This window comes from Rhinopithecus bieti, unplaced genomic scaffold (genome assembly GCF_001698545.2).
Source record: "Rhinopithecus bieti isolate Rb0 unplaced genomic scaffold, ASM169854v2 scaffold_9420, whole genome shotgun sequence".
In the NCBI taxonomy this organism is placed as follows: Eukaryota; Metazoa; Chordata; class Mammalia; order Primates; family Cercopithecidae; genus Rhinopithecus; species Rhinopithecus bieti.
In genome coordinates, this window is record NW_016806134.1 from 304,230 (window position 1) to 328,937 (window position 24,708).

A 24,708-nucleotide genomic window follows, 5' to 3' on the forward strand; every position below is an offset into this window, starting at 1 on the left:
CTAGCTGCTTTCCCAGTCTGGGGATTGTTATCCATGAATGCACCAATCCCGCTATTGAGTAATTCGTTGCATGATGACTGTAGCCCATCCTGCCACACTCTCATGAGTCTTTGACCTGAAATGGCCAGGCAGGACTGGGTCATGCAGCAATGACCCTCTCCCACTTGGGCATTTTCTAGAATTGCTGCTCCGAAGACAACTGTCTCCACAAAGTTAGGAGTACTTCCTTGGGCTGCTTATCGATTTTCTCTCAGTTAACTCCAACCGAAATCAAATGTATCCATATCTGTGAGTGTGTCACTTGTTGGGACATTCTTATCTCTCGTGGGGTGAGGGAACCTACAATTGAAGCACCTTTCCCTTCTTTATGGTGTGAATCCAGGTCTGCATTCACGGCAGCCTGTAATTCCTTTTCCAAGGTCTGTAGCTGGGCTTCCAGGTGCCCTGCCTGTGCCTTGTAACTCACGGCAGCTTCTAACTCTTTTCTGAGCTGTGTAGCCAGGCCTCGAGGCGCCCCACCTGTGCCTGAAAGACCCTTAATTCTGCTGAATCTCTCAGGGTCTGAGTGTGTACTTCTCATAGCGCAGTTAAAATGCACATCCAACTCTGCCTGCAAAGACTCATTCGTTATCGGTGTTCTGTGCTTCCAGCTGCTTCAGTGCCCTCTCCATGCAAACAGGGGACCCATCTACTGCCGCTCAGGTTCCCACCGAAGGCCATCCAAGCAGTATAGCTGCCACCAGAAACCACAACCCATGTTGTGGCTACATGATAAACCTGGAATCAGCATGGACCGAAGGCTCACCCAGCTGGGGATCCTGTTCATGAAATTAATTGTTAGGTTCTAACTGAGGTCTGAGGGGAGTCAATGAAGTGATGGGTAGCTGGAAAACACTCAAAGAATCATAGACAGTTTGACATGGCTTTTACTCTCTGTGTGTGCAAGCTGACCTGGATGCGAGTCATGGGTGCAAACCACAAGCTGTGTGTACAGCATTAGCAGTGTAATTATACTTTTACAGACTGTAGTGACTACAAACCAAGGATGACCTCAGGTGGGTGATCATCTAATGTGCCTGACATGGCATGGTTATATAATGCGCCTCATGTAGCATGGTTACATAATGTGTGGAGTTGTGTGCCTGCGCTCCAAAACTGCTGAGTCAAGCTGCACTAGAAAGCCACTTCAGCCTACTCCTGACTAAAGCATAACCATCTTCCTTACACAGGTCATACTGAAATTCTGTTTTACTAAATTATAACTCAATTTTCCAAGGATGATCTGACTCTCTCACACTAATTATTCTTAAAATGTTCTAACTTCTGCTTATTATTCTAGCACCACTCAATTGAAAATTAACTTTGAAATGTACTTAGAAGATTAGAGCTTAAGAAATGAAATATTCACTTCCATGAAATGTATCCTTTTTTGAATTTTAAAACATAATCTTACCCTCCTCTTTGTGTTATGTTATGGTTTTATATTTTGTCTAAATAAGGGCATTTCATGCAGTTTAATCAAGTACTATTAAATACCTTCTTGAAGACAGAAATCAGAAATGAACACAAAATGAAAGCAATGAATACATTTTAATGAAATTATCCATGATAAACTAAGTTATTTCTGTTTTAAAATAAATGAGTATTATTTTACTGATAATTTACATAAGAATATAAGAAAATATATTTCTTTGGGAAAACAAAGCATGCAGATGGATGCCATACATTAACTCATTCAATAAATATTTGAGTACATCATGTGTGTTTGCATTGCATGGGCTGCTGGGAATACAGTGCCCTCATGGGTTTTCTTAAATCATTATTATGTATACATTAAGTGAAATTATGGGTATATTTCAGTTTATGATGTTTGAGTATAGATTCCCAACATTTCTATAAATTTCCAAATATGAATATATTACACGGTATGCACAATTTTAAAATAAGCCCAAATAATGTTTTAAAATGATGATGTTTCCAAGTTAGGACAACATCATCCCACATTTTGCCAGCTGTTTTCAATGTAATGGTACACAGTACTTAGCTTTTATTTCAATTAAACTATTTATCTAAAAAAGTGGCATTTCCCTCACTTATCTTGACAGTCATTAAGTAATAATTGCAACTCTTATCAATCTCATAAAATGCAATGGCATGATCTCAATATTAGATTTTGCTTTGAATTTTGGAAACAGATATGAAATAATTTTCTCTGACATCTAAAAGTAAGTTACTAGCCACTAAACAATAATTAAATATAATACATTTAAGTAAAAGTATATTATATATATAAAATTATATATATTATATATATAATGAGTGATTATATTAGCTACAGTGGCATGCTGTTAGTTGTTACTACTTTAACAACTCTGTTCAAAACATTGAATAAATTTCTTATATACTCTGAAATAATTTATTGAAATAAATTAGTGTATATCCAAAAAAGGCATGATCAAATTTGAAGAATTATAAAGTGAATTAAAATGTGTTGCCCTAGTTGAATTCTATTTTTAAGGGTAGCTCAATTTTTCATACTACCTACATTATGAATATAGTTCTATGCTGTTGTTGAGTAAAAGGATCACTCTTAGACTACTAGTCCAGAAAAAAGAATATGCACTTTTACATATTTTATAATCTACATATACGAACATTTCCTTCTTTCTCTAACCACTGTCAAAAACAATCTCTTAATACTGATGCATCATCAAATGTTCTGAAAATCCAAGAATTCCAAAGGATATTGACTAAAATCGCAAAGTTAAAACTTAAATTGTAAATTTAACTTCAAATCGGGGACCATGTTTGGGGAAAAAAGAAACTAATCTGTATATCAAACTTCATTTGGCAATGTTCCAATCCAATTCTCCTCAAAAGGAAGCTAGATGGAGCAAAATTACTCAGCTGAAAATTATGCAATGCAAAATAAATACGAATTCAATTTTCCTGTTTGTGTCTTTGAGACTATAGCCGCATTGAATACCAACCAACCAAGAAACAACAAAATTTTAAACACGTAAGCATGAGCACAATACTGTGCTAAAGTGAAAGCAGCATAACATGGCTGAATAATAGTTGTTCAGCTCTACAAACACAGAATCATGCAAACCCATGTATAAAGATTATAGCCCAACTCTCAGCAAGTATGTAACCTTGAAAATATGTCTAATCCCCTCTCTTTCTCATTATTTCAGCTATGAAATAGAAGTTAGATATCTATTTAGGCCAGGTGCGATGGGCTCACCCTGTTAATCCCAGCCCACTTTGGGAGGCTGGAGGCTGGCGGATCACAAGGTCAGTGAGATCGAGACCACCCTGGGCCTAACACGGTGAACCTGTCTCTTACTAAAAATGCCCCCCAAAAAATAGCCGCGGTGTGGTGCGTGGCGCTGCCTGTAGTCCAGGCTACTAGAGAGGCTGAGGGCAGGAGGAAAGGGCCGTGAACTGGGAGGGCGCGAACTTGCAGTGGAGCCGGAGATTGCGGCCCACTGCACTCCAGCCTGCGGCTGACAGGAGGTGAGACTCCATCTCAAAAAAAAAAAAAAAGAGGCAAGAAAAAGGAAAAAAGGTGACTGTACTGAGAAAAAAAAAAAAAAAGAAAAAAAGCGTCTAGTATCTAATTATCACTCCAAAATTATTGTATCTCTTAATTCCTAATTAATACAAAACCAAAGAAGTCAGTAAATATATTTTAAATCAATATGTTGAATACATTTGAAAAAAATAGAGATAAAATGAATTACATTATATAACCCAATGATATAACTTGGTATGGACTGAGGTCAGGAAATCCAGGGACCTAATTCTGCCCATTGCCTCTTTTTTACATCCTATAAATTAAGATTTTTTTTCTATTTTTAAATGACCCAAAACAAATCTAATGAAGAGTAATATTTTATGGCATGTTAAAGTTACTTGTAAATCAAATGTCATTGTCCATATGCAAAGTCTTATGGGAGCATAAACATACTCATTGTATATTATCAGAGAATGCTTTTAAGTTACAACAGCATAAATGAGTATATTTAATAAGAGATCTTATGGCCCCATAGCCTAAAATATTTACTATCTGGTGTTTACACAGAAAAACTTTGCTGATCTTTTCTCTAACAAGCAAGATATTTTATATTCTACTAATGTGTTACACTTGAGTGTCACTTTTAAAAGACTCAGTTTTTGATTACACAGGATTTATTATTAATTATCTGATAATACATTCTATACTCAACCACTAGGACATGAAATATGCTGTAAAGATGAACATTGATTAAAGTACAAAGTTGGGAGAGATAATGTCCAATGCACCATTATATAGTTATTGATTATTAATATATTTAAATATGCCACCTATTCAATAATTAAATAAATATGTTTTATGATATGAGGTAGTCAAACATTTTAAGAACAATTATTCCCTTTTCCAGATAAAACACAAGGTGTCTAACACCTAAAAAATTAAATATACAACATCATTTACAAAATGAAATATACAAGAGCATTTATAATTTTAAAATCATTATTTAAGTATTTAGATAAAAGTTGTATATAAAACGTAATTTACAAAAGCAAGAATTATGTAAAATATTTATCATTTAAAAAATCATGATGTGAAAGGTTTAAATAACCAACTCATTTACACTAAACTAAAATCTGCCTAAAGTCTAGTAAGAAAATATAGTTTCCAAAATGAGCTTTTTGTCTAATTAGAATTTGTTACTTTTTACAAACTGACCCAAATATGCATTACCTTCCATAAACATAGTCAGAAAATTCTGTCAAGTCTTTTCAGGACAAGAATGTGGGGCAACCTGGTGACACTGCATCTATGGAAACAAAACTTCAGAGCGCATTAATTTGAAGTAAAAACTTACATATTTTTATAGAGATCTAAATTTCCAAAAGACAAGATACTGGATAAGGGGATGGAGCTATAAGTCTAGTATGTCTGAAAGTGGCTGGAGGAAAAGAGATCACAGGACAACTTTCTACAGTACACCTTTCTTGTATAATTCCCCTTCTGAGTTCATCCACCTGCTCACCCTCAAAGAACTAGGCAATAGGAACACATTACTCACTGAAGAAATAATAATTAACATATAAATGGATTGAGGAGCCTGGGAGGTATTTTTAGGTCCATTATTTTATTCCTCAACCAATCAACAAAAATATATAGATTTATTGAATGCCTATTAGGGGTAAGGTGCCAAACTTGACTATGGGAAAATGACAATAAATAAGGTAACTGCTCCTCCTCAGGACGACAAGAAACAAGTGATTCTGTTAAAGCATGATCAGCATTGAAGAACTGTCAGTCTACGTGTTATGAAATAAGAGTTAAGGAAATATACAAAAGGAGGATTTAACTCAGTCAAATATCTTACTGAGAAAATGACCAAGAAACAGAAGTCTGAAGGATACAAGTCAACTACAGAAAACACTGGTGGAACATTAAGGAATATTACATGTTCACAGTAAAGTTAGCAACATAAATAAATATGGTGAGATATTTTATATAAACTTATAAATTATGAACTATTTAGCAAATGTATAAGCAAAATATTAACTTAAAAAAAAGTTGTACCTGATGTAAATGACGAGTTGATGGGTGCTGATGAGTTGATGGGTGCAGCACACCAACATGGCACAAGTATACATATGTAACAAACCTGCACGTTATGCACATGTACCCTAGAACTTAAAGTATAATAATAATAATAATAATAAAGAAAAAAAAGTGCTGGTCTTGAAAGCTATTGACTTATAATTCTTAAACAGAATTTACTAGAGTTAAGCTTTATGCATGAGAAATTTGGTTCATGATTTAATTTGTAGCTTTCAAACAATTATATTTTATATGAAGATAATTATCCCATCTGTCTCTCAGCAGTATCTTAAAGAATTAACATTTTAACATACTGCAGTTGTGAGGATTCTAAAATCAGAATACTAAAGTTTAATCTCAGTAAAATGTCTTGTGTACATCTCATGAAGTATTATTAATCTGAAGTCTCTTGCTATATAACAATAGAAACATAAATTTTGTCAGAGTGGGAAGCAATAAATCATACTTACTTCCATGTTAGTACTCTCAAATCTGTGAAAGTAGATGTAGAGGAAAAGAAAATCCTGGGAAATAAAGTAAGTCCAGACAGAACTAAACTTAATTAAAAAGTCATAAAGTATAATCTGTAACTCTAATTTTCATCTTTGAAGAATCATACTGTGTTAGGAAAATGGATGTCTACAATAATTTTCTATAATTTTCTGGATGATTCTTAATGAATACAGTATTTAATATTTCATATTTTAAAAATTAAACCCATTACACAGTTATCAGTTGGCCAAAATAAAAAATAATAACAACTCTATATGCTATGAAGATATAGAAAACCTGGATCCTTTATACATTGTTGATTGGGAAGTAGGTGATACAGACACTCCGGAAAAAACCGTTTGGGTGTTTCTTAAATTAAACATGGAACTACCACATAATCCAGCAATCGTACTCAGGCATTTATGCCACAGAAATACAATTGTATATTTACACGAAAAACCTGAACATAAATGTTCATAGCAGCTTTACTTGTCATAGCTCAAAACTGGAAACAGCCCAGGTGTGCTTCCTTGGTTGAATAGTTAAATTATAGTACATCTACACCATGGAATACCACTCAGAGACAGAAAGGAACAAATCACTCATACGCAACAACAACTCAAGTGACTCTCCAAAGCAACCTAAATATCCATGAAAGGTCACCATAGCAGTAAGTTATGGCATTCCCATGCAAAAGTTCACATCACAAATTTTAAAACCATAAGAAAACTTGATGCACTGTTGTAGACATATCTCTGTCACTTCCTGAAAAGTGAAAAAAGAAATATACAAAACAGACTACAATCACCATCATTTGTATAAAGAATATAATATATATATACATATATTTTTAATCATAGATGTATAGAATATGTTTTGAGGCATATATTGGAAAAAGAAAACCCACCTAAATTGATGGTCTTTAGAAATGTAAACTGGAAGAAGCCAGAGATACAAATGAGTGTTTATTCTTGTTTACACTAGTCTTAAAATTTTAAACCACATGACTGTACTACCTATTCACAAATAAATATTTTTAAAAAAATAATATATACTTCAACTTCTAATAATGCTCTTCTGAAAATAGGAAGTGTTGTTACTTCTAAAGGGGATTGCATTTAGAAAGATGAAAAGGCAACATGGGAAAATTTAGAGTTAGAAACTGGAAACAAACTGATTTGAAATTGAGTTGCTGGATGTTAGAAATGCTTGGATGGTTTGGGCACTTTCTTTGATATGATTTCATATTCTCACTGAGCAGGCTTTTCATCCTAATTTGTTTTCAGACATAAAGTTCACTGGAAAAAGAAAGCCCTGAACGGCACAAAGGCACATTGACGAGCTTGCACTTTGATGTCTTGTTATACATGATCACATTTGTTTTATAGTACAAATGATGTCTCCTGTGAGACTAAGCAATGTGATTTTACTCAGGATGTTAGCAGTTGAGAAAAAACTTTGAAATAATGACTGCTTTCACAAAAATAAAAGGTTTGGATTTAAAACTAATGCTTATGAAATGATTTTCTGGACAGGAAAAAGGGGCAAAAAACATTAATTCTCATTCTTACCAAAATATTGTTAAAAATCCTAGCCCAGTGGACCTTTCAGAAACCTAACATTTGGATAATAGACAATTTGATTCAAATATATTGATATTTTCTTCATACATGCTAAAAGTTACTAGTGGAACCTCTCATAATTGCTATAAATTATGAGAGTTTCCCCACAGGTCTAATCCCGACAACACTTTAAAATTGTCCAGGTTCAGATTTATATTTCCATAAGAAGTAAGCAGGATATAGTTGTAACATAATTATAAAATTAAAAAGAGAATAAAGAGAGAATAAGACCACCTTTGTTTGCTTAGCTCCTTTCTTCGTCACCACCATGAAGCAGATCACCAGAGTAGAGGGGAAGAGAAAGTGCATTCACAGGGACATACCAATGGTTTAGGGGAGACTGAACAGGAGACATGACCTTGAGGAAACAGGATCAGGCTGGAGAGATTGCTAAGCAAGTCCAAGGAGAACCTGAAAGCAAAGCCCCAAACTGTGCTCCACTTGGCCTTTTCCTTTTAATATCTATATTGCCATATAATTTATATAGCATACAATTTACTTATGGAACGTGTATAATTCAGTAGGTTTCAGTACATTAACAGAGTCATGCAATCATCACCAAAGCAAATTTTAGGATATTTTCAGCACCCCAAAAGAAATGGGGCACCCATTTTCCCAGTGAACTCTCCGTCCTACCCACCCCCCAGCTCCAACAACTATTCATATAATTTGTGTTTTCATAGATTTACCTATTCTAAATATCTCATGTAAATGAAATTATGCAATATATTATATTTTTATGTCTGACTCTTCTCATTGAACCTAATGTTTTCAAACTTCATCCATATTGTACCTTGTATCATACTTGATTTCTTTTCAGTACTGAATAATATTCCTTTGTATGGATATACCACATTTCTACATTTTGGGCTATTATGAGTAACATTGCTGTAAACATTAACGTACAAGCCTTCTGTGAACACGTTTCCATTTCTCTTGAGTATATATACCCAATAGTATTCTGGGTCATATGTTAAATCTGTTTAACCTTTGAGAATTGCCAGATCATTTTCCAAGGCAGCTTCATCAGTTTATATTTGCACCAAACAATTTTATGAGAGCTGTAACTTCTTCAAATCCTCACCAACATTTGTCTATTCCATTACATGCTAAATATTACTCTTCTAGGCCAGGCACAGTGGCTCACACCTATAATCCAGCACTTTGGGAGGCCGAGGCAGGTGGATCACGAGGTCAGGAGATAGAGACCATCCTGGTTAACACAGTGAAACCCTGTCTCTACTAAAAATACAAAAAAATTAGCTGAGCATGGTGGTGAGCGCCTGCAGTCCCATCTATGCGGGAGGCTGAGGCAGGAGAATGCCATGAACCCAGGAGGCAGAGCTTGCTGTGAGACAAGACTGCACCACTGCACTCCAGTCTGGGCAACAGAGCAACACTCCATCTCAAAAAAAAAAAAAAAAAAAACTTCTATTCTGTGAATTATCTTTATAATTTCTTGATGATGTACTTTGAAGCACATAAGTTTTTAATTTTAAAGAAGTCAAATGTGTCTATTTTTGTCTTTGGTCATGCATACATTTGATGTTACATCACTTGTCTCTAGCACAGTGGAAACTATATATCTTCTGAAAGATGGAGTGTAATTAGCTGCTCTTCTTATCTTTGCAGCATATGGGCCTCCTAGTGATAGCAGCCAGCAATTTGACATTTATATTATCAACAGATGGACACCTTCCCATAACACTGAGTGCTTTCTAAGTCACCTCTGCTTATACCTGGTGGCACCTGACATCACAGCTCAGAACATGCCTTAGTCTTGGAAACAGAAGATTAGTGCTAATTCCTCAAAAGCAGTAGTAATATAAAAGGAAAAACCTAAGCATCAGATTCTAATGAGTGATGAAATCTCCCAGTTGTTACAAAACCTATGCTACTGTGGTGAAACAGAAGTAAAGAAAAAATTTAAACACAGATAAATAAACTTCCCTTAAAAAGAGAACAAGTAAAATTAGAAAGTCAAAAATAATCATTGAAGACATTATTGAAGAAAATTGGACTGAAATCAAGAAACCTTGAATCATCAGCAACTTAAGGCACAATGTATATCATGAAACATTGATTGCAAAACTAACACATATTCTGGTAAAGGTACTAAACTGCATAGAAAAAGAATGTAATAAATATTTGGTAAGGTACAAGGACAGCATAAGTAAATTAGAGTAATCTGAGATTTTTCCAGGCAAAAAAAGTCAATGCCTGAAAACACAGGAATTACCTATGGCATTATGCAACAAAGAGGAACAAAAGAACTATATACCCATGGGATTTAGCCTTCTAGTAAAAAGACAACATCTTTTCTTAAGCATGCAAGAAGTTAAACAATACTCATTACACTTCCTTGTGGAGAAAATTAAAATATGTAATTAAATATTTGAACTTAAGAAGTGGGTCAAAATTAAAAACTAAGGATGGGAGATACTGTTGCTAAGTACTATTAGTAAGATAATTATACCCCTAAATAGGAATAAACTTTAACAACTTTTGAAATTATGATTTTGGAATCAAATGTGAATATTAAAAAATCTTGCCATTATTAAAAAAAAAAACAAAATTGGGAGGTAGAGGTGTGAGGCAGTGTGGATACTTACTTTCTCATATTCATTGGACAGAGAAAGGATGTCTAAAGTTGAAACATTTAATCTCACAATGTTCTCATTATAGATGACTTGTAAAATCTAATAGCTCTTCTTGTAAAGAAACATTTACTTCAAGTTCAACAATACTTTCAATTTCACTTAAGTTTCTTTGTTTTTATCAACTCAAATAATATCTTTCGTTTTAAAATATTTTGTATGGAATGATTTCATTTCGGTAAAATTCTTACCCTTTCATTATCCATCCATCAGTCCATTCATCATACATTCATATTTCTCTTTATATCTGCCTATATGTAGAAATGCCTGAAAATATCACATTAATAATATTTTGAGTGATTGAGTTTATTTAGATTTTCTGTATTTTTTAGTTTTAAATGGACATTTATAATTTGAACAAAACAATACATCTTTTAGAAAATTGTTAGTAAGAATCAATCATTTCATAAAGTTGTAGATTAGAAACAAACTCCAGTATGGTAACATCCAAAAAAAAAAGTATTTCAGATACAAATTGGCTAGGGATACTCTAAAATGCAATTCTGACTTGGTACATCTATAGTGGGTCCACAGATGCAGCATTTCTAAGTGTCTAGAGCCATGGACACTTAGTAATGGAAAGTTTAAGAAATTTTATGGAGGTATTCATTAAATAAGTAGAACATTATAAGCAAAAATGATGATGTGAGAGAGAATTTAAGAAAATAATAATAACTAAAAAATAAAATAGTAAAAGACATTCTTTGTATTGTACTTCTGTGCTGAGTAGCTAAAGGGAGATCTGCTTTTATAGTTCTTTAAAATATTCCTTTAGCTGCTATATTCTGATAAAGCAAAATTTCTCTTTGAATTTAAGAAGTAAATGCAAAATTTCTATTAATAAAATGTATAATTTTGGCAGTTTATTTTCTTCCATTTTTCTCTATTATGACCCTGTTTTGTTTGTTTGTTTGTTTACACATGGTCTCTAAGTATTCCAAAGTGAATTATGATGTGAGAAACTTCACAAGGGAAAAGTAACACAGAATTATTTTACAGCTAATAGGCCCCCCATGCTAGAGAGTAAGAATAAGCTAAAAAGCAAAACCACATATAAATTTACTATGTGTTATGTATTATGGTATTATGTATTTTATTTTTTCATGTATGTGACACTCATAGTTTCACAAACATCTCTATGATACATAGTATCACATTTCAGCTCTGGTCTGCTTGTGACTTAAGTTAAATCCTTCCAAAATTCTAGTAATATACAGAAATCCCAGAACAATGTTTCTCAACCAGCATCAGAATCTGTTGGAGTGCTTATTAAACATGGAAAAGAAATAACTCTGGTACCAGCCTTCAAAAGCACATTTTCGTCAAGTAACCAAGGTGATTCTTACAATGCACATGAAATTTTATGAGCCATGTGGGTCTTTTATTCAGACACATTTGAGTATTTCTTTTTTACTGCTAGCTGAAAGCAGAGTTTTCTTGAGTAGGATCTGAGTATAATGATGGAGGTTAAACTAAACAGCAAGCTATAAAACACACAACCTTTTGCAAGAAGGAAAGAGTTCAGTAGGAAAACTCACGGGCTGTAAGTTTCAGATGCCTTAAGCAGAAATAGGCTGAGAAAGAAACAGAGGCCCGAGTGGCAAGGAAATGGAGATGAGAAGGCCCCAAAGACAGGTACCATGTGCTTGACAAATGATTTAAGATCTATTCCTTTCTCTGGCCCCACATCAGAATGACATACCACTTTACCAAACTTCAGATACATTTTAGCCCATCATTAGATAGTTAACAAAATTTTTTGATACCTTACATTTTTTGAGTGTTCAATAGAAATCAACAGCTTGTCTCCAATTCAATCCCACTTCCATATGCTTATTATCAGTTTAAAGGATAATAAAGCATTGCTCAAATAGATGAAATTTCAAAATGTATATGCACTTTCTCAGCACGAATGAGAGGAAAAAATTTTTAAACCCAAAGATCCTGGCAAATTTATTTGGAAAATCAAACATTTGGATTGTCTAGATTCTTCTTAACTGTTTTGCTTCAAGCACCATGTGTAAGAAAATATACAGAATGAAGATTTCTTATTTTAACCATGGCACATTTATGATCATTCTGTCAGAAAATGTAAATTTTAGATTGCATTTAAGTAATATCTGTTGTATACGCTATTATAATAAATGATTATCACAATCAAGAAAATAGCTTTAGCTTTGTAGTCTTTAATATATCTCTTATGTTAACATATAGGAAACCATTTAGGATGTTAAACCTAAAGAACATATTTTTTTTTTTTTATTCATGTACAAATGGCTTAAAAATAAGCACAGGACCACTTGTAGAGGTTCTAAAATAAATCAGTCAGCAGACACCAGAAAACTGAACATGCTCTCTTTCTAATTTCTATTCCCTTTCTGCTCAATTATCATGGGAACCTCTGTTTCCGTCAGGCAGATGCTTTTATTCTCTGAACCAAAGGCTGTGGGGGCAGTAGAAGGGTGAAAAATGATACCAGGAAGCTCTGAGAGAGATTGCTAAGCAAATTCAGATGGACCCATGGAAAATTTAAAGGCAATGTTGGGAGATTATGTTCCTGATATTTTTCTACACACACACACACACACACACACACACACACACACACAAACTTCACATTCATATATTTATGATTCATTATTTGAGATATTTGCAGAATTTGTGCCAGACCATGCTGCCTCAGTTCACAGTTCATACTGCATGCTTTTACATCACTGCCTCTAGGGAAGTCAATGAAGGAAGGGAATAAATTCAACCTCCAGGAGATGAGTGAAGCTTGGAAGTTCCCTGGACTTGACTCCTCTATGCCTACTACTTTGAGATTGATGATGATTAACTCATGCTTAGATATCCCCTGGGATCATTAAATGTCTTAAGTCTGTGATTTCTGTTCAATTGTCTTCATCAGATTGTGGCACAAAGGCACTAAGTAGTATAGCTATATTTGTTTTGGTTTGAAGAACAAACATAAATTTTATATTTGGAATTGTTTGTGTAAAGAATAGGACTAGATGGAATAGAAGAACCAGTGGCAGGTAGATGTGGGGATTCTGAAGATGTTAAATATGAGAGAATTTTGTAAAGGGGGATTTTTGGTGGAGAAAGAGAAATACCAAAATAAACTTTGATTACTTTGCTATTTCATTGAGATCTTGGTGACTGCAGTTTTTGTATGCTAGGGACACATGAGTAGGGTGATATACAGTCAAAATATGAATACCCTTAGAGGCTACTTTCTTCTGTTCCTTAGAGAGACACCTTCTAAATCATCCATGAAAGATGAGCATCTGGCACTTGCAGTGGGGATCAGTGAGAGAGAATCCATCTCATTAGGATAAAGTCCACTCTGAAATATGGAGCGACTCTTTTTTGATGTGTTTTTCTGCAGTTTCTTACAACTCAATGGAAGAATCACGACCTGAAAAAAATGTTTCCTTTCTCAATTACATTCACTTATAGAATATCCACTGTGGGCTCATTTAGTTTTACCACACTCTCTACCCTTAAATTTCCTTTTTTATAATGAAAAGAAATATTCACTCTTCTACCTGCCCTGGTTGGTATCCTTCAATTGTTGTGCCTATAACTAAACACAAAATGTGAAATGTATTGTAAGGAGTATATAATGGAAAAGGTATCTGGTCACTATATTAAAAATAATGTGATTTTGTCATGTGTTAGAAATGTTTATAAATAAAGTGAGTCTCAAACTCTTGCCAATTCTGTTCTCCTTCCTATTCTCTTCTATCAAGTCATCACATAGTTACCTACAAAATTTCAAACGCTTTTTTTTTTTTTTTTTTTTTTTTTGAGGCGGAGTCTCGCTCTGTCTCCCGGACTGGAGTGCAGTGGCCGGATCTCAGCTCACTGCAAGCTCCGCCTCCCGGGTTCACGCCATTCTCCTGCCTCAGCCTCCCGAGTAGCTGGGACTACAGGCGCCCGCCACCTCGCCCGGCTAGTTTTGTATTTTAGTAGAGACGGGGTTTCATCGTGTTAGCCAGGATGGTCTCGATCTCCTGACCTCGTGATCCGCCCGTCTCGGCCTCCCAAAGTGCTGGGATTACAGGCTTGAGCCACCGCGCCCGGCCCAAACGCTTTTCTTGAAACTAAATAAAATAAATAGAAAAAAATGAGAAAAAAAGGTAAATATTTTATGCCAATGGGAAATAATAAACCACACTCTAATTCTAAAATAACACTCGCCAATTCTCTTGATACATGTGCCCATATCTACATTATTTTTTGTTTCTAAAAAGCGGAGTTACTGATTGTTTTACTTTTAAAATCATGAGTTTCTTCATTTTCTAGGAGTCCTTATAGTAGTATATAAAACTAAAACATTCCTGCTTTACTTTTACCCTAGAATAATAATATCTGGCAAAAATATCCTTCAAGCATGCAGGAGAAATAAAGACCTTCCCAGACAACGAAAAGCTGAGGAATTTCATCGACACCAGACCTCTCCTACAAGAAATGCTAAAGGGAGTTCTTCAGTCTGAAAGGAAAGGATGTTAATGAGAAAGAAAACATCACCTGAAGGTATAAAACTCACTGGAAATAGTAAGCACACAGAAAACACAGAATAATGTTAAAATGTAATTGTGGTGCATAACTATGCTTGACTTAGGCAAAAGGACTAAATGATAAACCAATCAAAAATAACTACAACAACTTTTGAAGACATAGTACAATAAGATATAAAGAGAATAAAAAGGTACAAAGCAGGGAAATGTAGTTAAAGTGTAGAGTTTTATTAGTTTTTTTTTTTTTTTCGTATTTCTTTGTTTATTCAATCAGTGTTAAGTTGTCAGCATTTTAAAATATTGGGTATAAGATAGCGTTTGCAACCCTCTTGGTCAACTCAAATCAGAAAACATACAATGGATATGCAAAAAATAAAAGGCAAGAAATTAAAGCATACCACCAGAGAAAATCACCTTCACTAAAAGAAAGACAGGAAAATAGGAGAGAAGAAAGAAAAGAACACAAAACAACCATAAAACAAAGAACAAAATGGCAGGAATAACTCCCTACTTATCAATAATAACAAAATGTAAATGGACTAAACTCTCCAATCAAAAGACACAGAGTGACTGAATAGATGAAGAAACAAGATCCAATGATCTACTGCTTAAACAAAATCACTTCCTCTGTAATGAAAATAATAAGACAGAAAAATATATCCCATGTCAAGAGAAACCAAAAAAGAAGCAAAAGTAACTATACTTATATGAGACAAAATCGATTTCAAGCCAAAAACTATAGAGTAAAAGAAGCTCATTATATAATGGGTCAATTTAGCAAGACGATATAATGATTGTAAATATAATGCACCCAACACTGGAAGACCCCGATATATAAGGCAAAATATTACTAGAGTTAAAGGGAGGGACAGACCTCAACACACTGATAGTTGACTTAAACACATCACTTTCAGCAGAGGACAGACCTCCCAGAAAGAAAATCAATAAAGAAACATGGGACTTGATGTGCACTACAGAACAAATGAACATAATAGATGTTTACAGAACATTTCATCCAATGGCTGCAAATATGCATTCTTTTCCTCAGCACATGAGTCATTCTCAAGGATAGACCATATGTCACAAAACAATTCTTAAAACATTCAAAAAATTGAAATAATATCAAGCATTGATTCTGACAAGGGAATAAAACTAAAAATTGATAACAATAGCAATTATGAAAGGTGTAAAAACACGTAGATATTAAGCAGTATGTGCATGAATGACCATGGGTCAATGAAGAAATTAAGAGGAAAGTGAAAATTTTCTTGAAACAAATGATAACGGAAGAACAACATACCAAAACCTATGGAATACAGCAAAAGCAGTACTAAGAGGTAAATTTATAGTTACAAGTGCCTACTTCAAGAAACGTTAGAAATAGTTATAAATACAATGAAAGTGAAATTCTTGCTAAACATCAAATAAATAACTTAATAATGCATCTTAAAGAGCTATAAAAACAAGAGCCAACCAAACCCAAAATTAGTAGACGATAAGAAATAACAAAGATCAGAGCAGAAATAAATGAATTTGAAATGAAGAAAACAATACAAAAGATTATTGAACAGAACGTTGATTTATTGAAGAAATAAACAAAATTGACAAGTGCCAAAGTAACTAAGAAAAAAGAGAGAAAAACTAAATAAATCAAATCGGAGATGAAAAAGGAGATAGTACAACGGATACGACAGAAATTCAAAGGGTCCTTAGTGAGTACTAAGATCAACTATATGTCAACAAGTTGGAAAATCTGGAGGAATTGGATAATTTCGTAGACATATAAGGAGTAGCAAGATTGAACTGAGAAGAAATCCAAAACCTGAACAAACCAATAACAAGAAATGATATTGAAGTCATAATAACAAGAAAATCTTGTGACCCTACAGCTTCACTGCTGAATTCTACCAAACATTTAAATAACTAATACCAGTACTACTCAAACTGTCCTGAAAAGTAGAGAGAAAGGAATACTTCAAAAATCATTCTAGAAGACCAGTATTGCCCTGTTACCAAAACCAGACAAGAACCACCAAAAAAAGAAAACTACAGGCCAATGTCTCTGATTAATATTGATACAAAAATCCTGCACAAAATACTAGCAAACAAAATTCAACATTATATTGAAAAGGTCATTTATCATGACCAACTGGGATATATCCCAGGGATGCAAAGTTGGGTCAATATATGCAAATCGATCAATACAATACATCATATCAACAGAAGGAAGAATAAAAAACATATGATTATTTAAATTGATACTGAAGCAGCACTGGATAAAGTTCAACATACCTTCATAATAAAAACTCAAAAAATTTGGGGCCAGGTGCGGTGGCTCAAGCCTGTAATCCCAGCACTTTGGGAGGCCGAGACGGGCGGATCACGAGGTCAGGAGACAGAGAGCATCCTGGCTAACACGGTGAAACCCCGTCTCTACTAAAAAAAATACAAAAAACTAGCCGGGCGAGGGGGCGGGCACCTGTAGTCCCAGCTACTCGGGAGGCTGAGGCAGGAGAATGGCCTAAACCTGGGAGGCGGAGCTTGCAGTGAGCTGAGATCCGGCCACTGCACTCCAGCCTGGGTGACAGAGCGAGACTCCGTCTCAAAAAAAAAAAAAAAAAAAAAAAAAAAAAAAAAAAAAAAAAAAAAAAAAAACTTGGGACAGAGGGAACAAACTTCAACATAATAAAAGCTATATACTGCAGACTCACAGATAATATCATGCTGCATGGGAAAAAAACTGGCAACATTCTCTCTAAGATTTGGAGCATAACAAGAATGCCCACTTTCTCCACTGTTATTCAACATTGTAATGGAAGCACTAGCTACAGCATTCAGAAAGGAGAAAGAAATAAAGGGCACCCAAACTGGAAAGGAAGAAGTCACATTATCCTTATTTGCAGATGATACTTATATTTAGAATAATATTACATTTGGAATAACCTAAAAGACTACACAGAAAACTATTAGAACTGATAAATTCAGTAAAGTCGCAGGATACAAAATCAACAAACAAAAATCAGTAGCATTTCTATATTCCAACTGTTAAAAATCTAAAAAAGAAATCAAAAAGCAATTCCATTTATAATAGTCACAAATATAATTAAATACCTAGGAATTAACCAAAAAAGTGAAAGATGTCTACAATGAAAACTATAAAATACTAATGTAAGAAATTAAAGAGGACATGAAAAGAATGAAAAAATATTCCATGTTCATGGGTTGGAAGAATCAATATTGTTAAAATGTCCACACAACCCAAAGCAATCTACTGATTCAATGCAATCTCAATCAAAATACCAATGACATTCTTCACAGAAATAAAAAAAATACAAAATTTTTATGAAATCACAAAAGACCCAGGCTAGCAAAACTATCCTGAGCAAAACAACAAACCTGGAAGAATCACGTGACCTGAGTTCACATTACACTGCAAAGTTGTAGTAACCAAAACAGCATGATAGGTACTGGCATAAAAACAGACACACAGACCAATGGAAAACAACAAAGAACCCCAAAACAAATCCACATACCTATGGTGATCTCACTTTTGACAAACATGTCAAAACTGTTCATTGGGGAAAGGACAGTCTCTTCTATAAATAGTGCTGAGAAAACTGTATATCCATATGCACAAGAGTGAAATTTGACTCCTATTTCTCACCTCATACGAAAATCAAATCAAAATAAATTAAAGACTGAAATCTAAGATGTCAATCTGGGAAACTACTACAATAAAACACTGGGGAAACTCTCCAAAATGTTGATCTGGGCAAAAATTTCTTGAGTAATAACCCACAAGCACAGGCAGCCAAGCAAAAAATGGACAAATGAGATCACATCAAGTTAAAAACCTTCTGCTCTGCAAAAGAAAGAGTCAACAAAGTGAAGACACAACACACAGAATGGGAGAAAGTATTTGCTAATTACTCATTTCACAAGAGATTAATAACCAAAATAAATAAATATATAAAGAGGTCAAACAATCTATAGGAAAACAATCTAATAATTCAACTAAAATTGGGTGAAAGATTTGAATACACGTTTTTCAAAAGAAGACATACGAATGGTAAACAAGTATATGAAAAGGTACTCAACATCACTGATCATCCGAAAATGCAAATCAAACTGTAATGAGATATCCTCTCACCTCAGTTAAAATGGCTTTCTTTCCAAAAGTCAGTCCAGTAAAAAATGCTGGTGAGGATGTGAAGAATTGTTGGTGGGAATGTAAATTAACACAAGCAGTATAGAGAACAGTTTGGTAGTTCCTCAGAAAACTAAAACTAGAGGTACCATAGAGTACAACAATCCCACCGCTGGGTACATACCCAAAAGAAAGGGAATCAGTATATTGGAGATATCTGCATTCTCTTATTTGTTGCAGCACTGTTCACAATAGCCAAGATTTGGAAGAAACCTAAGTGTCCATCGACAGGTGAATGGGTAAAGAAAATGTGGCACTTACACAGAATAGAGTACTCTTTAACCATAAAAATGAATGACATTTTGTCATTTGCAACAACAGGGATGGAACTAGAGGTCATTATGTTAAGTGAAATAAGCCAGGCACAGAAAGACAAACATCATATGTTCTCACTTATTTGTGGGACCTGAAAATCAAAACAATTGAACTCATGGAGAAAAAGAATGGAAGGATGGTTACTGGATGCTGGGGTGAGGGGTATTGGGAAAAGAGGGTGGAAGTAGGGATGATTAAAAAATACAAAAAATATATAGTTAGGAAAAATGAATAAGACAGTATTTGACAGCACAACAGAGGAACTATAGTCAATAATAATTTAGTTGTATATTTTATAATGACAGTATAATTGAATTATTCAGAACAAAAAGAATAAATGCTTGAGGGGATAGATACCCTCTTTTCCATGATGTGATTATTATGCATTATGTACCTGCACCAAAATATCTCATATACTCCAGAAATATATACACCTACTATGTACCCATAAAAATTAGAAATTTATTTGTTTTAATAAAATATTCCTTGTTTTAGAATGACACAAAGGGATGGTATAAAATTTAACTTTTCTAGAATTGTCAAAGTATTTGGATTTTTATCTTAATTTTGAGTGAGGATTTTAAAAACATAGCAAATGCCATCATATCATTTCTTGAGGAATCTAACGGTCTCAGTGAACACTGTAGCTTAGTCTTAATTAATAGTCAAGATGTCATTTTTCATAGCCTCTGTGAATATTCTCCTCATACAAAGTTTATGACTCAACAAGATCTCATGTAGAAAAACAAAATGGTGGGCTGACAATAGAATAACAGTCTGATTCGTCACGCGCACAAGGTGTATTAATTAATAGCAATGTTATTCCATTTTACTTACCACTGAGCATCTAATCTCACCAAAGTGATAAGTATGCAAAAAGAAAAGTATAGGATTATTAAAGAGGGTTAAAAAAAAAAAAACTTCAATTTTTTTGAAGTCTTGTTTGTGAATAAGCTCACGTAATTTCTATGATCACGTAGGTCAATAAACCAACTTTTCAGTTATTTACATTATTTTAAATTAAAAAGAAATTTACTATTTTAAGGTGCATCTTTTGTTCCAAATGAAATCAAACTTCCTTATCAAAGAATGCCTTTCAGAAATACTAAGAAAAAGCAATGAGATCTCATTGTCCTTATGCGGCAAAATGTGAGAAGTTGCACAACCTGACAGAGAATGTTCTGTAATATTTTATCTCACTGCTGTCAAAATGTTACAAATTAGCATCGTGCCAAAGTGGATGTGGTACACTTTCCAAAAAGCACTTTTTAATTGTAAGCCGATGTTAAGATAGAGTGAGTGATTGATTCTTATTTCTAATTAGAAAATTACACGATATAATGAAACAAAAAAAAATCTTTAGTAGAGGCAGCTTATACACTGTTGAAAAAATTATGCATGTAACTCTCATATGTCACATGAAAATGCGCACATTCAAATCATAAATGGAAAGTAGAATCAAATTATTAAATCTAGAAAAATCTACATCATTAATTAATAAGGTCATAAAGTAAGGATAAAGTAAGTAAAGTAAGGATATATCTGACAATCTTATAATAATTAGAAAATCTAGAATAACGTGTGTGTGGGGGTATGTGTGTAGTTTTTTGTTTCTTTTGTTTTGTTGTTTTTATTAATTTGGGGGGTGTTTTTTACTTGTTTGTTTTTGTTTGGGCTTGCAGCAAATGGGAGGAATAATATTTTCACAGCCAGTGCAACAAGGCAATTATTATGTAATTTACAAGAATGTCTAATGTCTTCGGAAACCTGGCCAGTAATTTGCCGGGAAAACAAAACAAAAAGCAAATAGGCTGTGAGCTTAGGGTAAGAAGACAAACTGCTGACTTAAATAAGGTTATGACTCATCACTTATCCTCGCCTTTTCTAAGTGTTTTCCTGAAGGTATTCTACTTATTACTCTTTTTATAAAGTGGATACATCTTTTCTCAGAGTTAAAACATTTCTTAGTGTTTTGCAGAAATGTAGTAAACCTGAAAATACACATTAAATCAAATGTGTGAGCTTTTGAATTTTATTATGTATAAAATTTGATTATAAATCTTTAATTACATCACACAAGTTTATATAAACTTTTATGCAAAGGTGTAATATCTTTGTAAACAAGTAATATCTTAATAAAAGAAGTAATAGCATAAGAGACACATTTATTTGAAACACAAATGAGATATGCATAAGAAAGTCACACCTAATTTTGTTTTAAATGTATATAAACAGTAGCTGTTTAACTTGGGGAAAAAAAGTCACTGAATACAGTCCTATATTGATCTCATCTAAAGTACAGCTTTTTAAGACTACTTGAAAACAACATGTCTTTTCCACAAGTGTTTTATATGTAATTTGTTTACTTCAATAAAAGTCATAGTAAATAAATGGAATGCTCTTTCTCTTACTAATTTATATTTTCATTTTATTCCATATTACATGCATAACCTGGCAATAATTTTTTTAAAAAAACAATGAAAACAGCATATTTCCCATGTTACAATGGTATACATGGTATTTTACGCCTACACAGAAACTCATCCCATGAACACATATATTTCATGAATTAATAAGTCATTCCTCCAATTTTGAATATTTAGATTGTTTCCAGTTTTATGTTATTATAAATGAACTACGGATATCATTTAAGATACATTCCTAGGGTAGATTCCCAGAAGTGGAGTTACTTGGTCAAAGAGTAGAACATTTCAATGCTCTTGATAAATATTGACAAATCATTTTGCAAAGGGTTGCACAAATTTACCTTCCCATTAGCAAAGTAAGAAAGTTTCTATTTTAGCAAAGTAAGAAAGTTTCTATTTTACTATATCCTCTTTCACACTAAACAGCTTAATTGTAAAAAGCACAACTAAATATGACATTTCATTTTAATGTGCATTTCTCTGTTTTTTAGTGAGGTAATCTTTTTGTGGTTAGAATATATTTCGATTTCATCTTTTCTGGATTTTCTATTTAGTTCTTTGCAAAATATTCTCCAAAATATTTTTTAGAATACATCAATCAATCCATTCTTGTATTTTCCCAGTGTATTATCCATCTTTTAATTTTCTATGTGTATGTATGTGTGTGCCCACGGGACATGTTAAATAAGACTTCTCATTCTTTTTCTTAGAAAGACTGCTTCTACAGTCTTAATTTTAATCTTAGAAAGATTTTCTTGATTCAGATGTTATTTGATAAATATTCTAAATATTTGATTAATTATTTTCTTTTAAATAATTTAATTTCCCATATGTTATTCTTTTACATTCTTTCATCTAAAAAGATGAGTAAAGTGCTTGCTTTGCATCCAGAGGAACTACACTAAACTTGGCATAAAGCAATAGTGAACAAAACCTGATGCAGGCCCTGTGCTTGTGTAGCTTAAAATTTGCTGCAGGAGAGAGCACTTAATAAAAGGAATGTTATGCAAAAGATGATGAAATCTAAATTAGGTAAAGGGAATGGTGAAGCAGAAAAATAATCTTTCACTCAAACAATGAGGTATTAAAGAAATTAAAATGATTTTGGTGTTGTAAGGACAAATGCAAATTAAAAACAAGATGATTAATTTTCCATGTTGAAAATATGGAGATATCTCGCTCCTCCTTTTTCTTTATTTACTTTTAAAATTAGAATTGTAAAGTACGTCATCTTCTCTTTGAAATGTATATAAGTCCTTTGGAAAGCTAGGTAGGCTTTTTGTCAGCTTTATGATACATGAATATCTTTCTAAAGAACCTGAATGCCATCTCTTTGAAATGTGAAGAGCAAAAGGGGTAACATCCCTACCTATCTCACTCTCTGTGGGAAAATAGGAGACTGCCTTCCGTGGGTACCTTGCTCCAAGTGGCAAAATGACTTCCTGAGACAGTTAGTCATCACACATGGCCACCCCAGTTACTTGTGACAAATGGTGTTGCCGAGTCCTCTTCCTTGAGGACCAGTTGTTGTGTATCTTTAAAACATTTATATAAAGGTCCATACCTAGTTGGCTTCAAAATTTCCTTCCATCTTTGTAGTACCTTAATAGATCACCTGTGATGTGTATCACATTCCAGTTTAATACTTATTCAGTAATGAAGTTTTCCTTTTTCTTCTGCCTTTGTGGTTAGAATTTCTAGGTAGGAAGACTTTGTTTTTCAATGTGAAAAGCGGGGAAATATGCTAGTTTTATATTCTAAGATAATATTTTAAGTGACCTAATGATGAATTATATATTTCAAAATTGCTAAAAGAGTAGTTTTGAAATGTTCTTATTATTAAAAATGTATACGTCATAATACATATGTTAATTAGCTTGATTTAATCCTTCCACAACTTATACGTATATCAGGACATCACATTATATCCCATAAATATATGTTATTACTATTTGTCAGTTAAGTTTAAAGAGAAAAAAAGTCAAAGTTTTAGGGGAAAAAAATCATCTTTCTGATTGTAAAGGATAAAAGAGATTAGAGGAATGGACTAGTCTCCCCTAACTAACAAAGGGTTCAGGTGAGAAATGGTAGGAATTTAGAATAGGGTGGGCATCATAAAGGAGAGAATTATATGTATTTATGATATCTCATATATAAGATCAATAAGATCTGCTGGTGAGTTGCATATCACAATGAGAGGCATAGAGATGACTCCCAAGTTGTTTATAATGTAAACCAAAAAGTATCTGAGACAAGTTTCAATCAATTTAGAAGTTTATTTTGCCAAGGTTAAAGAAATACTCACATTGTAGTGAGCTGAGATCGCACCAGTGCACTCCAGCCTGGTGACAGAGCGAGACTTCTTCAAAAAAAAAAAAAAAAAAAAAAAGGAAAAGAAAGAAGAGAGAGAAAGAGAGAGACAGGAGAGAGAGAGGGAGGGGGAGAGAGAAAGAGAAAGGGAGAGAGAGAGAGAGAAAGAAAGAGAGAGAGAGAGAGAGAAAGAAAGAAAGAAAGAAAGAAAGAAAGAAAGAAAGAAAGAAAGAAAGAGAGACAGAGAGAGAGACAGAGAAAGAGAAAGAGAAAGAGAAAGAGAAAGAGAAAGAGAAAGAAAAGAAAAGAAAAGAAAAGAAAAGAAAAGAAAAGAAAAGAAAAGAAAAGAAAAGAAAAGAAAAGGACAGAACAGAAAAGAAGGAAAGGAAGGCAAACAATCACTTAGAGGTTTCTGTTTGGTAGTTAAAACCATGTTGAAACAGGGAGGGAAGAAATCACCTGTGCTTCCTTAGTGATAAAAAGACTGGGAACTACCACTCCAGAGTTAGAAAATATGAGACAACAGAAGGGCTGTTATATGTAGTGAGAAT

The 24,708-nt window shown here is 33.6% G+C and overlaps 1 protein-coding gene across 1 annotated transcript in view; it reads right to left on the reverse strand.

Moving 5' to 3' along the window:
• LOC108531417 (potassium channel subfamily T member 2-like) overlaps nt 1–24,708 on the reverse strand; it is a 126,447-nt gene that overhangs the window by 49,651 nt on the left and 52,088 nt on the right. The window lies entirely within an intron of this gene.